Genomic DNA, 14,762 nt, shown 5'->3' on the forward strand with positions numbered 1-14,762 from the left:
ACCTGCTTTTTCTCCTTGCATTTGAGGTTCGTTTGGCGAAAGGACTGCCCGTGCCTCCGACATGATGTCCTCACTCTGCTGAAGTCTGAAGGCGGACTAGCACTGCTAGATTTCAGGCTCCTGCAAAGTGTGGTCGAATGGTCCAAACCCAGAGTGAACAAACTCTGGAAAGAGATAGAGGCCACACAAATGGGTAGACCAATGTTGGTGATCCCGTGGCTTAAAGGTTCCAGATTGGCAAACAGACACCCCTTCATCAAATCGACACTACACATATGGCATACTCAGGCCCCGAAACTGGAGATCACATTTTTTTCCTCACCCCTCTACCCTATAAGCCACAATCCAGCCTTTCCACCTGGCCTAGAAGCGAAAACCTTCCAAAGACTGACGGCGGAAGCTCTCCACTAAAATTAGACACTTATTGCTAGATGGTAAGATCAAACCCATGACCACATTAGGGGGACAGGGAATCCAAACTTTATGCAACAATTCAGATCCAAACAATTAATGGAATTCTGCTATTCCATATACAAGAGGACATTCATGAATTGAGACATTACCTCCCTGGAGACCATCTGTCTGGAGGAGGACCCACTAGAACATGGGATCTCCCTTATATACACAATTCTCATGACACAGAGAAGGCAACCGCCACCCAACTTTACGGGAAAATATAGAGAGGAGCCATGTTTACACGGTATATAGAGGGGAGCCATGTTACTCTGTATATAGAGGGAGCCATGTTATTCTGTATATAGAGGGAGCCATGTTTACACGGTACATAGAGGGAGCCATGTTACTCTGTATATACAGTAGAGGGAGCCATGTTACTCTGTATATAGAGGGGAGCCATGTTACTCTGTATATAGAGGGCAGCCATGTTACTCTGTATATAGAGGGCAGCCATGTTACTCTGTATATAGAGAGGAACCATTTTTACACTGTATATAGAGGGAGCCATGTTACTCTGTATATAGAGAGGAGCCATGTTTACACTGTATATAGAGGGAGCCATGTTACTCTGTATATAGAGAGAGCCATGCTACTCTGTATATAGAGGGGGCCATGTTACACTGTATATAAAGGGGAGCCATGTTACTCTGTATATAGAGGAAGCCATGTTATTCTGTATATAGAGGGAGCCATGTTTACACGGTATATAGAGGGAAGCCATGTTACTCTGTATATAGAGGGAGCCATGTTATTCTGTGTATAGAGGGGAGCCATGTTACTCTGTATATAGAGAGGAGCCATGTTTACACTGTATATAGAGGGAGCCATGTTACTCTGTATATAGAGAGGAGCCATGTTTACACTGTATATAGAGTGAGCCATGTTATTCTGTATATAGAGGGAGCCATGTTAACACGGTATATAGAGGGAGCCATGTTACTCTGTATATAGAGGGGAGCCATGTTACTCTGTATATAGAGAGGAGCCATGTTTACACTGTATATAGAGGGAGCCATGTGTGGCGAAACCAACCTCGCCACTATGAACTGGAGAAGCCTGGTTGCTCGCCTGGTTCCTTTGGACTATGGACCAGACTTTAAAAGGCTTATTTTCCCTGCAGAAAGGCTTATTCGTGCCTTTTCTGCCGGGGTGTTTAGTAGATTTTATCTACCGAACAAACTAACGAATGCGCGACCACCTGGGAGCTGGAGTGTGCCGTCAATTGACCGCCCAGAAGCTGCGGTTAACCGCAGCTTAATTGATGAATGCTGGGTGGCCTTTGTTTATTTGCCGAACACGTGGCAGCGGCCATTTTAACTCCTGAACGGCCGGCGGTGTTCAGCGCGCAAACTATGGAACTGAAAACGAACACTTTATTGCCCGAACACCGCTGAGCTGCCAGCCTCCTTACCTCGGCATTCGGTAGTGGAACCGACTGGCTGTTCATTCGGTAGTTTGACCGTATGAACAGCCTCACCCCAGATAGCCATGCCATGGAGCCTATTCGTGTAACAAAAGACTATGTGAAAGACTTTGGCTCCATGGCGATTTAACTATATGTATGTGATCTGAGCGCCATTCCGTAATAATGTGCGCTCAGATCTAAGCTATCTGGGGATATATTGCACGTATGTGTTTTGTGTACTAAATGCATCAATAGGTAATTGTATGTCCTTTACTGTCTTTTTGTCTTCCATGTGGGTATGGAGTTTTGCCTCTGTCCTTAATTAGAGATAATTAGATTCCTTCCCCAATTATCTCCAGGGCAGAGAGGAGGGATTGTGAGGCATTGTGGGAGGTAACTCATGTGTGATTGGTGTATTGTGTAATTACTGTAAATCCCTCTCTTGCTTGATATAATCCCATATAAGCCTGTTGTGTGAATAAATCAGTGTTGTTGCTGTTTAACCCTGAAGCTGAAGTGTTGTCTCATTCTTGGAGGGAATTTGACTGTATGCCGATTGCCAGGAGTGCAAGCTGTTGGTATTGCTTTTCCTGTTCGGCTGCTTCCAGGGTTCGTGTGTCTGCTGTTCGAGAGCTGGTGAATACGTGCAGTTTGGAGTTTGGGAGGTTGGTGATTGCAGTAGCTGCTGGTCTATGGGGAAAGGGATTGTCGCCTAAATGGTTAATATCCTCTTGTGAGTGAAACGGTCCGTTACACCATGTTACTCTGTATATAGAGAGGAGCCATGTTTACACTGTATATAGAGGGGAGCTATGTTACTCCTGTATATAGAGGGAGCCATGTTATTCTGTATATAGAGGGAGCCATGTTTACACGGTATATAGAGGGAAGCCATGTTACACGGTATATAGAGGGAAGCCATGTTACACGGTATATAGAGGGAAGCCATGTTACACTGTATATAGAGGGGAGCCATGTTACACTGTATATAGAGGGGAGCCATGTTACTCTGTATATAGAGGGGAGCCATGTTACTCTGTATATAGAGGGGAGCCATGTTACTCTGTATATAGAGGGGAGCCATGTTACTCTGTATATAGAGGGGAGCCATGTTACTCTGTATATAGAGGGGAGCCATGTTACTCTGTATATAGAGGGGAGCCATGTTACTCTGTATATAGAGGGGAGCCATGTTTACACTGTATATAGAGAGGAGCCATGTTTACACTTTATATAGAGGGGAGCCATGTTACTCTGTATATAGAGGGAGCCATGTTATTCTGTATATAGACGGAGCCATGTTTACACGGTATATAGAGGGAAGCCATGTTACTCGGTATATAGAGGGAGCCATGTTACTCTGTATATAGAGGGAAGCCATGTTACTCTGTATATAGAGGGAGCCATGTTATTCTGTATATAGAGGGAGCCATGTTATTCTGCATATAGAGGGAGCCATGTTATTCTGTATATAGAGGGAGCCATGTTATTCTGTATATAGAGGGGAGCCATGTTATTCTGTATATAGAGGGGAGCCATGTTATTCTGTATATAGAGGGAGCCATGTTATTCTGTATATAGAGGGAGCCATGTTATTCTGTATATAGAGGGAGCCATGTTATTCTGTATATAGAGGGAGCCATGTTATTCTGTATATAGAGGGAGCCATGTTATTCTGTATATAGAGGGAGCCATGTTATTCTGTATATAGAGGGAGCCATGTTATTCTGTATATAGAGGGAGCCATGTTATTCTGTATATAGAGGGAGCCATGTTATTCTGTATATAGAGGGAGCCATGTTTACACGGTATATAGAGGGAGCCATGTTTACACGGTATATAGAGGGAAGCCATGTTACTCTGTATATAGAGGGGAGCCATGTTTACACTGTATATAGAGGGGAGCCATGTTACTCTGTATACAGAGAGGAGCCATGTATACACTGTATATAGAGGGAGCAATGTTACTCTGTATATAGAGAGGAGCCATGTTTACACGGTATATAGAGGGAAGCCATGTTTACACTGTATATAGAGGGGAGCCATGTTTACACTGTATATAGAGGGGAGCCATGTTACTCTGTATATAGAGGGGAGCCATGTTACTCTGTATATAGAGGGGAGCCATGTTACTCTGTATACAGAGGGGAGCCATGTTACTCTGTATACAGAGGGGAGCCATGTTACTCTGTATACAGAGGGGAGCCATGTTACTCTGTATACAGAGGGGAGCCATGTTACTCTGTATACAGAGGGGAGCCATGTTACTCTGTATACAGAGGGGAGCCATGTTACTCTGTATACAGAGGGGAGCCATGTTACTCTGTATACAGAGAGGAGCCATGCTTACACTGTATATAGAGGGGAGCCATGTTATTCTGTATACAGAGAGGAGCCATGCTTACACTGTATATAGAGGGGAGCCATGCTTACACTGTATATAGAGGGGAGCCATGTTATTCTGTATATAGAGGGGAGCCATGTTATTCTGTATATAGAGGGGAGCCATGTTATTCTGTATATAGAGGGAGCCATGTTATTCTGTATATAGAGGGAGCCATGTTATTCTGTATATAGAGGGAGCCATGTTATTCTGTATATAGAGGGAGCCATGTTATTCTGTATATAGAGGGAGCCATGTTATTCTGTATATAGAGGGAGCCATGTTATTCTGTATATAGAGGGAGCCATGTTATTCTGTATATAGAGGGAGCCATGTTATTCTGTATATAGAGGGAGCCATGTTATTCTGTATATAGAGGGAGCCATGTTATTCTGTATATAGAGGGAGCCATGTTATTCTGTATATAGAGGGAGCCATGTTATTCTGTATATAGAGGGAGCCATGTTATTCTGTATATAGAGGGAGCCATGTTATTCTGTATATAGAGGGAGCCATGTTATTCTGTATATAGAGGGAGCCATGTTATTCTGTATATAGAGGGAGCCATGTTATTCTGTATATAGAGGGAGCCATGTTATTCTGTATATAGAGGGAGCCATGTTATTCTGTATATAGAGGGAGCCATGTTATTCTGTATATAGAGGGAGCCATGTTATTCTGTATATAGAGGGAGCCATGTTATTCTGTATATAGAGGGAGCCATGTTATTCTGTATATAGAGGGAGCCATGTTATTCTGTATATAGAGGGAGCCATGTTATTCTGTATATAGAGGGAGCCATGTTATTCTGTATATAGAGGGAGCCATGTTATTCTGTATATAGAGGGAGCCATGTTATTCTGTATATAGAGGGAGCCATGTTATTCTGTATATAGAGGGAGCCATGTTATTCTGTATATAGAGGGAGCCATGTTATTCTGTATATAGAGGGAGCCATGTTATTCTGTATATAGAGGGAGCCATGTTATTCTGTATATAGAGGGAGCCATGTTATTCTGTATATAGAGGGAGCCATGTTATTCTGTATATAGAGGGAGCCATGTTATTCTGTATATAGAGGGAGCCATGTTATTCTGTATATAGAGGGAGCCATGTTATTCTGTATATAGAGGGAGCCATGTTATTCTGTATATAGAGGGAGCCATGTTATTCTGTATATAGAGGGAGCCATGTTATTCTGTATATAGAGGGAGCCATGTTATTCTGTATATAGAGGGAGCCATGTTATTCTGTATATAGAGGGAGCCATGTTATTCTGTATATAGAGGGAGCCATGTTTACACGGTATATAGAGGGAAGCCATGTTTACACTGTATATAGAGGGAAGCCATGTTTACACTGTATATAGAGGGAAGCCATGTTTACACTGTATATAGAGGGGAGCCATGTTTACACTGTATATAGAGGGGAGCCATGTTACTCTGTATACAGAGAGGAGCCATGTTTACACTGTATATAGAGGGGAGCCATGTTTACACTGTATATAGAGGGGAGCCATGTTTACACTGTATATAGAGGGGAGCCATGTTTACACTGTATATAGAGGGGAGCCATGTTTACACTGTATATAGAGGGGAGCCATGTTACTCTGTATATAGAGGGAGCCATGTTACTCTGTATATAGAGGGAGCCATGTTACTCTGTATATAGAGGGAGCCATGTTACTATCTGAGGTGGTTAACTATGATTGGCCCTGGCATGTTTGTTAGTCTGGCCTGCATGGTTGTCTGGCATGAATAAAAGTAGCATGTTTCAACTACATTAGTAGTTAGACTAGTTTGCACTAAAACATGTGCAAATGGGGAGTTTGCGGTTGTGCAAATGAACTGTTTGCGGTTGTTTGCGGTGCGTTAAACGTGGAGTTTGGTCTGTAACTTTGAAGCGGGCGTAACCCTTACACTACCTGATCGATACAACATCATACCTGATGTTTTAAAGCACATTATTCCAAACAATTTAGGAATGTTAAGTGATTTATGCCCTTTATGGATTAAAACCAGACTCTGCATCAACTATGTAATTTTCCATGGAAGTTTTGCCATGGATCTTCCTCCGGCATGCCACAGTCCAGGTGTTAGTCCCCTTGAAACAACTTTTCCATCACTATTGTGGCCAGAAAGAGTCCCTGTGGGTTTTAAAAATCGCCTGCCCATTGAAGTCTATGGCGGTTCGCCCGTTCGCGAAAATTTGCGGAAGTTCGCGTTCACCGTTCGCGAACCGAAAATTTTATGTTCTTGACATCACTATTTATAAACTGTCATTACCATTGAAAGAGTAACATTATGTTGGTTAGTCTAAAGTTGTTTTTTCTACATTGTAATCAGCTTTCACTTGGAACAAGACATCTTTAAGGTTAGTAGTAACCATTAATATTTTTCTCTTTGATTATGACAAATACATATATGCACTTTTCCGGAGTTAGAGGCGATGTGTGCATGATCATTTTAATCTCTACCAGTATTGACAAACTGTCTAGTTTAATGGTTTGATGAGATTTAACCTGGCCATAGCTGTTTATTTTGTCATTAATTCCATTAGGTAGGTTTAATTTCCTTTTCCTGGGAAAGATGCCTATGGTTTAACAATTAACTTGAGAGAGTATATCCGATTTTATAGTTTCAGCATATACTCTGACATACTTAAACAATAGGCAAATGTACAGACAGTACAGAGACAGTGCTGGGCACGCAGTCATTAATAAACAAAAGGACAATTTATTGTCACATAAGCAATGTTCAAGTTTAATGAAGTTATATTAAACCCAATATATCCACTGCAAACATTTTAAATACATTTGCAATGGTGATCAATTTTATCAATTTAAAGTGTTACTATGATGCACATGCAAAATATGTTAACATTAAAGTAGCTGATACAAAAGTCTACAATTATTCCTTAAGTAACAATATATCACAAACAGTACAAAATGAATAGCAAAATGTAAATCCTATTACTGCATGTTCATACTCTGTCAAAGAAAGTGAGTATTGCTAAAAAAAAAATATTTCATACAATATGGGCTACTATGTTGGGCTAAACGGTTTCCTGTGGTTTTAGCCTATCATTGCCCTGCAGGTAGGATGGAATTGGCATTGAAGATAGTCCAGTGTAAATATGGCATTGTAATGTCACTGAAGCTGGGACATTCTCTGGGTTCTGAAGACAGCCTGTTTTTGTGAAACTGCTTCTTAGTGATTTAACAAAACAAAAACCAGGAAGTCTTGTTTACAGGCTCTTGACAGCATACAACAGGTCTCTGAAATCATTGAGCCGGTGATCTGAATTGCTTGCTGCCCAAAATCACAGACCTACATAGATAGGGGGCATCCATCTGAAGAAGCCTGATTAACCTGATTAACCAGATTAACCTGATGTGAATGTACTCCAAACTACCTTCCAATTAAGCAGGCCAACCTTCTGGGGGAAAATCATGCATAGTGTGCTGTTTCAGTACTCTCTGCAGGCTCCTAATGCAAGTACTTCTAATGATGCACAATTGCTACACATTTTGGGGACATTTACCTGATGTACCCGAAAGCAGGACACCAGGGAACAAAGCTGAAATGGCAGGACAGGACCTGATATAGGGACTGTCACACCAAAATTGGACTGTTACAAGGCCTGGGTTACTCAGACTGACAATAGTATTTCATTTATTATTTTTATAGTAATCTCATTTAGTTTTGTTGTACAGTAGGTAACTGGACATCAAGTCGATTCTGACAAACATGTTTTGACAAATACATCCAGGACTAGCATCCAGTAGTAGTCCAGTCTGGATATCTGTGTGTGTGTGTGTGTGTCTGTTAGTTTGTTTTAGGGTGTGTGTGTATCCATGAGTGTTTCCGGCATGTATGTTTGTGAGTTTGCATCTATGTGTCAGGTAACGTGTGTGGGTTGGTGGAGACCCAACCACAGGGTTTGTAAAAGGTCTCAAGTATATGATGACAGCTCTGAATGTTAGATCTGAGTTTTCCCATGGTTCAAGTCACTTTGTTCAATTCGTAATAAGCAGACTCACAAAAGTCCCCAAGTTTCCTTCTAGGGCATAACACTCATATTGTAAATACAAAAAACATATCTTTCCAACTAAAAAAAACGCTATTTAAAAGTCAGAAAAAAGTAAAGAAAAATTGAGTGGTTATTAACAAATGTCTATTTATCTGTGATGGGGAAACCCAGTCAAATTTTACATCAATATACTTTAATTGAAGGATGACTTTTATTTTGAATTTGACAATTTTTATTTTCTGCGGGTAGATAGGGGTACAGAAGAGAAGGGATGTTGCAGGGGGGAGGAGAAGCCGGCAGTTGGCTTCACATACATTTGCATATTGGGCATATTGAACGTGGTGTACATATTGAACGTGGTAGACATAGTAAACATGAAGCCTTACACATTGTACGATACAATTCTTTTAGACATTATACTTTTATACATTATACTACCCCGATTTAACCTCTTGTTCTCATTTAGGTGCGGGGCCCATATGAGGGAGGTCCTCGCCTGTAACCGTCAATGCTGTATGGGGCATGCTTGTCCCAAGGGTTGCTGAGGCCTATGTAAATGCTATGTCTGATGTGGGCTACTTGTAGGCTGTAGTGAGGATTAGGCGGGTATACACGGGGGAGGTGGGATGGGGTTGGGCAGGCTACGGGGGGGGGGGGGGGGGGACAAGAAGGGATTAGCAAGGTTTCATTTGCCCATTATCTTCACGAGGGCTTGACGTTAGTTGTGTGTAGTTTCCATATGTCTCAAGCTTTTTGCCATGGTTCTGCATTAGGTTGTGTTCGTCTTGCCATCTGTTCGTAGTTGCAGTTAGTGTCTACTATGTGTATACATTGTGCAATTGTGGGTGGTTGTGTGTCTTTCCAGTGCCTACTGATTTCTGTAAGGGCTGCGATGAGTATTTGGTATAGTATGTATTGTTGCATTTTTTGCAAGCCTTTCGGGGGTAGAAGGAGTAGGAATGTTTCCGGTCGGAGTGGGATTTGTGTGCCTGTGCATTGTTGTGCTAGATTTTGGACCTCATGCCAGTAGGTCTGGAGTTTGTTACATTGCCACCAGGTATGTAGCATCGTGCCTTTTTGAGTTTGGCATCTCCAGCAAGTGTCCGACGTGTTCGGGTAGCTGTGTTTGAGACGGGTGGGGACTAGGTACCATCTATATAGCACCTTACGTGATAGTTTGATGTGTGTTGCGCATAGGGTCATTCGTTTTTGGGCCTGGATTATTTTTCTCCATTGCGTTTCAGTGAGATGGTATTTAAATTCTTTCTCCCAGGTGGTCTTGAATAGAAGAGAGTCTATGTTGCGTGTGTCATGTTCTGAGGTGTATATTATGGAGATAAGTCTTTTTGGTGGCTTGATGTTCAGACATATCTTCTACCTCCGTTGGTGGTACGAGTGACCCCGTAGAGCGTCGTTCCTTATGTTGTAGCTTGGTCCAGGAGTAGAGTTGGTGGTATGAGAATTGAGCTATGGAGGGCAGTTGGAACTCCGCCTGTAGGTCTGCAAACGGTTTGACGTGTGAGTCTTGGAGTATTTGGAATAGTGAGTTTACCCCATGTCTATTCCAGATTTTGTGGTTGAAGTCAGGTATCAGCAGTGGCATAGCTGCTATCGGCAGCGCTGGGGGGATTCGTCTCATCAGACCTTGTTTTGTTCTATAAGAGTCCCATCATTTTAGAGTGAGAACAAGAGAAGAGCAGGGTCTGTCCTGTGGAGTATGGTGATATACACCATATATCGTAAATGAACAGTTAAAATTGATAACTTTATTCAGAGAAAACAACACACAACACAAACTGAACTATATACAAGGGGGGAAGAGGGAGGGGAGACAAATACATAAGGTGCCAAGCACCTAATATAAAACCACTACCTAGCTCCAGTACTGGGTAAAGGGTGCAGGCTACAGGGTACTCCAGTAGTGAGAAACCTGCTGAGAGCGGGTCAGATCCCTTGGTACTGAAGTAAGGGCTCAGCAGGGCTGAATACCTCAGTGTACAAGAGATGTTTCGTCAATTCACTATAATAAGTGACAAGAACTATTCAGAGCAGTATTGATAGTGCTTCCTCTTCCAATGAGAGAACAGCCGAGTTGAATTAGCCAGTGTATCACTTCATGTGAAGTGTCTGCAATGGTAACAAAGTACGTTTGTACACTACTGGGTATAGAGTGTCTACAGGTATAACAAAGTGCGTCTGTACGGATACAGTGCTTGAGTTAACAGTCGGAGCCTAATGTGTCTGGATACTTCCGTGCACCACTGCCTGTTACAGTTATTGCAAGTGGTCACGGGGTCCGTTTGTGAAGAAATAGTGTAGCGGGTTAGGGCTTAAACTACCGAGGTCAGTTGCTAGTAGGATCAGTTCGTCCTACTTTGCTATCTAGATTGCAAACTGATACCCGTTAGGCTAGAGAGAAGGTTTCCCCGTGATGGGGTATTACCTATTTCAGTGGTTGCAGATATTACCAAAGTTCATCTGCACATGTCTAATGTTTGTCGCAGGGCTACAGATGGTGAGGCGAGTTGCTTGGAGAAGCAGTGCGTGGTGGGCCACTCTCCGAGATGCAACTAGTTACCATAGAGTAGTCAGCCGTGCGCATGGGAAAGTATCCACAAGGAGAGTGGGTACACTGGCACTAGAAGTGAGTGTGTATCAAATCGTATGTGCTAGACCCTATACCTGTGCCCCATGGGTTGTAAAGTTGAGGCTGAAAAAATCGTCATCAGTTACCTAGCAAGAATTACTTGTTTAACCAGCTGGCTTAATCGAGCCGGATATAGGGTAAAAGAGAATGATACCTTCATGGGCACCAGGTATAGGAAAGGGGTATATAGAGAAGGAAAGTGCAGTCCTTAATTGTAGATGTGCCGCTAACCCTATCGGGTAATGTGTGCGATAATAGTAGAGGAGAGAGTCCCAAAAGGGGAATCGGTATGAATGTTAGGTAGTGGTGACCCAGCTTTAAGGTTCAGTGGGTCGGGTGACGGTCTCACCCAAAGTCGGTCTTTTAGTCGGTTTTCGTTTTGACAGGGTCGGGTATGGTCTCCCAGCTGTCTGTCCCGACGTACGTTTCGCCTGTGTGTACCAGGCTCGTCAGGGGAAAAGACTTCCCGGGTAAGTAAAGCTTAAATAGCCAGCTCAGGCCCCTGATTGGTTCCTGGGGGGATGAGGGGGAGGAGTCGAAATACGGTGTCCGGAAAGGCTCAAAAGTAGTGAAGTGCATTCTTAATCTCGGAATGAAATTCTAACACCTTCATATATGATCAGAATGATAGTTCCTCTTAAACTACAATGGTGGAGGGGATAACCAAAAGGAAATAAATACTTTGGTTGACTGTATCTACAGGAATGGATTACCCATGTTGGGGGAGATAGTCATGACGTTGGGATAATCGTGTGCATGTAAATCCCAGACACAGACTGTGTAGGATGAGGGTCACCGGATATCAGGGTGACAATCCCCATGAGCTAAGTATTGTTTGATCAATACATCGAGATGGAGAAAGAAATAGTAATCATATGCCACACCTGGAATGCGTGCTAGGGTTATTGTGGCCATTATTGGGTAAGCTGGAGTAAGTTGTGTATGGAGTTGGGAAACTTCGGAGATGTATACCATGGTCCCTGGACCCGCCGTTGGGTCGGTGCGTTCATACAGACCCGCCAGAACAGAGTCGGCTACTCAAATGGGGTGATCTCCTAGTGGATAAATGGGGTATAATTAAATTCCTCGTTCAGACCCAGAGGTGATAAGGTTTTGAACGAGAAAATCCATTGGGATTCTTTGCGCAGCAGGACTTTGTTAAAATCACCCTTCCTTGGATTTGGGAGTAATTTTTCAATGGCTTGGAAGGTGAGGTTCTGCGGGATGCCTCCATGAAAGTTTTGTATATGTCTCGCTACCGGAGTGGGTGTCAGCGTATTTCTAACTGAAGTTACATGTTGTAGAATTCTCCGTTTAAACTGTTGGAACGTTTTACCAATGTACTGTATGCCACAGCTGCAAGTAATTAGATAGATAATTTTTGTGGTATTGCAGTTCACCAGTGCATTGGTCTCAACGGAGACATGGGTTTGTGTTGAAGTAGCAAGTTTCGATGGTAAAACATACTGGCAGGCTTTACAGTGTCCGCACCTATAGGTGCCTTTTGTCCCTGTTAGCCAATTTGTGGCGATAGGGGGAGTTACCAAATGGCTGCGGACAAGTTGATCTTGGAGATTCCTGGGCCTGCGAGCTGTCAGTGGAGGGTATTCCGGTAGAACCTTCGAAAGTATTGGGTTGTGTAGAAGTATAGGCCAGTTGGTATTGAGGATCTTAGACATTGGTGACCAACCTTGGTCAAATGTGGCAATACAGCGTGGAGATTTTTGGTCTTGTTTTGGCCTGTAGTATGCTAATGTGGATTTCCTGTCCATGAGACAGACACGATGGAAAGCATTCTTCAGAACCCTGTTTGGATAGCCAAGTTCTCTAAATCGGGACCTTAGTGTTTGGCGTTCATTGAAGAATGCCTGGTCCTCCGAGCAGTTTCGTCTGGCGCACAAGTACTGGCCGTACGGGATGGAGACTTTTAATTTAAATGGGTGATGGCTGTCCCAATGTAGTAAGCTATTTGTCGAGGTGGCTTTTCTGAACAACTCGGTCTGTATTGTGCCATCCAATGATAGCAAAATTTTCAGGTCTAGGAAGACGAGTTCATGTTCGTCAATGACGCACGTGAGTTTTAAGTTTAGGTCATTGTCATTGAGTAGCCTAACAAACTCATGGAATAGGGGGACGGATCCTGACCACATTAATAGCATGTCATCTATATACCGATGCCAACTTATTGTCACGATCCCGGGGAACCCAACACGCTAACACACACACAGACACACACACAGAAAGTGTGCTGTACCGGTCCTTAGAGTGGCCGGGCTAAGCACACAAAGAATAGTCAGGAGACAAGCCGAGTAAGGGGAACCAGAAAACAGAATAACGAGAAACAAGCCGAGGTCAAAGGGTAGGAGAAAGTCACAAAGTCAGTATAACAAGCCAGAGGGTACGTAACCAGAAAGCACACGTTCACAATCGATACTATAAAGCAAAGACCACAACAGGGCACAGATAGACAGGAAAGGTAAGTATTTAAATCCTAGCCTGAATCCTGATTGGCTAACCACCAATCAGTATTAACAAACACACGTGGGGGATATCTATACCCCCCACTGTGTTTGTTGCACTGTAGCTTTAACGCCGGGTCACGTGAGTGACCCCGGCGCTTAGATAATAGTGCCGGCTCCCAGCGTGCAGCGTTAGACATGCTGCCGCTGGGAGGAGGAGAGGAGGACGCGAGCGGCGTGTCAGGAGGAGAGGACGCCGCTCGCTTAACGGTAAGGGGAGAGGGGACCGCGGGCGGCGACGGACCGAGGGTGAGTGCTGCGAGAGGATTGCAGCCTCCCCTCACCGCTGCCCGCGGAGCCCTGACACTTATGATGTAGTCATGGAAGTGGCGGAACTGTGGTGTCATAACAACACACTGCTCCCACCACCCCAAAAATAAGTTGGCATAGGTCGGTGCGCAGGCCGTCCCCATAGCAGTTCCGGAGACTTGTAGGTAGAACTTGTCATTAAATATAAAGTAATTATGAGTTAGGACAAACTCGAGCATGTTCAGGATAAAGTTCGTCTGAGGGTCAGTATATGCCATGTTCTCCAGGAAGTGCCTACAGGCCCTAATGCCTTTGTCATGAGGGATGTTGGTGTATAGCGCCACGACATCAAGGCTCGCTAGCTGTGTGTAGGGTGGAACTATTAGGTCCTGAAGTTTTAACAGAGTGGATTTAGTATCCTGTAGGTAGGATGGTAGTGTTTCCACCAAGGGGTGGAGAATCTTTTCAATGAATTTGCTTGGTGATTCTGTTAGGCAGTTGTTGCCAGAGACGATGGGTCTACCCGGTGGAGGGCGAATGCCCTTGTGAATCTTCGGTAGGCAGTAAAACGTGGCAATGGTTGGATTTTTGTGGGGTAAAAGAAAACGAAATTCATCTTTATTGATTATTTTGTTAGTCAAGGCGTCATTAAGGAGTGTATCAAGCTCATCAGTAAATGTCTTGGTAGGGTCAGAAGGGAGGGCCCTATAGTGAGATGGGTCCTCAAGGTGTGCCATACACATCGCCACATACTCTGGCCGATTCATGAGGACTATGTTCCCCCCTTTGTCGGCGGGTTTGATAACCACCGTTTCCAATTGTTTGAGGTCTTTCAAGGCCTTACGTTCCATGAAATTTAGGTTGTTCAGAGCTGGGGCCTGGTTGGGTGTGGCTTCTAGCTCTTTCAGTGACATTTGGATAAAGAGGTCCACGTGGGGTGTGTCCACAAAATTGGGGGTAAAGTAGCTTGAGGGTTTCAAGTCAGTCAAGGGTCTTGAGATGTCATTTTCGACTAGAAGTGAGTCTAGGGTTTTTGCAAGTTCAAAGTCCTCAAAGGTGAGACCCATTTCA

The sequence above is a fragment of the Pelobates fuscus genome, chromosome 7 (genome assembly GCF_036172605.1).
Source record: "Pelobates fuscus isolate aPelFus1 chromosome 7, aPelFus1.pri, whole genome shotgun sequence".
NCBI classification, from domain to species: Eukaryota; Metazoa; Chordata; class Amphibia; order Anura; family Pelobatidae; genus Pelobates; species Pelobates fuscus.